This window comes from Mustela nigripes, chromosome 15 (genome assembly GCF_022355385.1).
Source record: "Mustela nigripes isolate SB6536 chromosome 15, MUSNIG.SB6536, whole genome shotgun sequence".
In the NCBI taxonomy this organism is placed as follows: domain Eukaryota; kingdom Metazoa; phylum Chordata; class Mammalia; order Carnivora; family Mustelidae; genus Mustela; species Mustela nigripes.
In genome coordinates, this window is record NC_081571.1 from 57,307,707 (window position 1) to 57,310,116 (window position 2,410).

Here is a 2,410-nt window from a genome sequence, read left to right on the forward strand (position 1 = left end):
TTTATATGACTTTCATGGATCAGAACACTCTATTCCCCCAAACGACCTGCCATCTTGGGGTTTTACATGAGGAGGGCAACTGGATATTGGGGGCAGATGGGCCCTTTCTCTTTTAACTCTGTTAAAGCAGCCATTCCAAAGTTTTAATCTAATTCATTTTATTTTAATTTATTTCTGCCCCCAGGCATGAATTTTGCTTAGGGGAGATGGCGTGAAGCTAACTAACAAGGAGAAATAGATAAAAGTATTTCATTTTTTTCTATTTTTAAAAGTTTTTCTATTTTGAAACAGAAATGGAAGATGAACGCATTCATATTAAGAGTTTTATAAGTTGAAAACAGGCTTCCTGTGAATCATGTGCAAAGTGACTGTAAAGAACAATTCAATAGAAATGGAATTGCCAAGTCATAAGAGATTCACAAATTGCTCTCAGTTGGGCTGCTGAATTGATCTGTAGTCTCCACATCCACAGAGAAGGATGTTTCCTGCCCTTGGCACAACAGGACAATCCTATCTAAATCACTATATCAAATTCTCAATGCATTCTTTTAAGGAACATTGACAGTCTGTGCATGTGGAGGGCAATAATGGGAGGGTACAGATGAGAAAACTAGAGTCTTGCAGCTTCAACAAAACAACTCCTGAAATATTTCAACTGTCCTTAGAGAGAAAGAGATTTGACTCAGTGCTGTAGCTGAGGGGTCTACATATTTCATTTAACTTTAAAAATCATGTTAGGGCTCTTCATTCCTCCCCATTTGACAGACAGCTGCATCTTTTAGTGCAGTGCCAGCTACATCCCTGAGACAGGATGGTGAAGGCTGGAATAAATGGATTTGACCGTATCAGGCGCTTAGTTACCAGGGCTGTCTTATCTGGCAAAGTTGATATTGTTGCCATCAATGACCCTTTCATTTACCTCAACTACATGGTCTACATGTTCCAGTATGATTCTACCCATGGCAAATTCCATGGCACAGTCAAGGCTGAGGACAGGAAACTTGTCATCAATGGAAAGCCCAACTCCATCTTCCAGAAGTGAGATCCCACCAACATCAAATGGGGTGATGCTGGTGCTGAGTATGTTGTGGAGTCCACTGGGGTCTTCACTACTGTGGAGAAGGCTGGGGCTCACTTGAAGTATGGGATCAAGAGGATCATCATTTCTGCTCCTTCTGCTGATGCCCCTATGTTTGTAATGGGCATGAAGCATGAGAAATATGACAACTCCCTCAAAATTGTCTGCAATGCATCCTGCACCATGAACTGATTGGCACCTCTGACTAAGGCATCCATGACAACTTCAGCATTGTGGAGGGACTCATGACCACAGTCCATGCCATCACTGCTACCCAAGAGACCATGGCTGGCCCCTCTGTGAGGCTGTGGCATGATGGTTGAGGGGATGTCCAGAGCATCATCCTTGTTTCTATACTGGCACTGCCAAGGCTGTAGGCGAGGTCATCCTGAGCTGAATGGGAGGTTCACTGGCATGGCCTTCCATGTCCCTACCCCCAATGTGTCAGCTGTAGATCTGACCTGCTGCCTGGAGAAAGCCATCAAATATGATGATATCAAGAAAGTGGTGAAGCAGGCATTAGAGGGCCCCCTCAAGGGCATCTTGGGCTACACTGAGGACCAGGTTGTCTCCCATGACTTTAACAGTGACACCCACTCTTCTACCTTCGATGCTATGTCTGGCATTGCTCTCAATGAGCATTGTCAGATGTATTTCCTGGTAGCATGATAAATTTGGCTATAGCAACCAGGTGGTGGACATTATGATCCACATGGCCTCCAAGGAGTAAGAGCAAGAGTAAGAGAGAGGCCTCAGTTGCTGGACTGTCCTTCCCCCAACTCATCTGCCAACACATTGAGAATCTCCTGACCTCCACAGTTTCCATCTCAGTTCCCCTAAAGAAAGGGAGGAGCTTGAGAAGCCCCACCTTGTCATGTACCATCAATAAAGTACACTGTACTCAGCAACCCCCCCAAATCATATTAGGTAGCTATGAAAAAAAATACACACACACACACACACACACACACACACACTAAAAGACCATTCCGAACTTCAGGGGAAGTTGGTGGAGTAGGAGGACCCTAAACTCAACTTGACCCAGGGATGCAACTAGGGATGTGTAAATAATCCAGATAATGAAAAGAAGACTGGCAGAATAGACTCTCTACAGCTAAATGTAAAGAAGAGCACAGGAAAGGCAGAGACAGCTGGGAACTAAAAAAAAGACTAGCATTACTATCTGTGGAAGAGAGGGACACTGGGGGCACAGAATGGGGAGAGAAAAAGACCCTTGCATCAAGAACCCGGGCACAAGGAACCTCCACAGGAGGAAAAATCACCATAACATTTGGCTTTAAAAAGAAGAGGGTCCTAATTTCTTGAATTCTT

The 2,410-nt window shown here is 44.3% G+C and overlaps 1 pseudogene; it reads left to right on the plus strand.

The window, feature by feature from the left end:
* Positions 1 to 739: 739 nt before the first annotated feature.
* Positions 740 to 1,808, plus strand: LOC132002743 (glyceraldehyde-3-phosphate dehydrogenase-like; annotated as a pseudogene).
* The last annotated feature ends 602 nt before the right edge of the window (positions 1,809 to 2,410 follow it).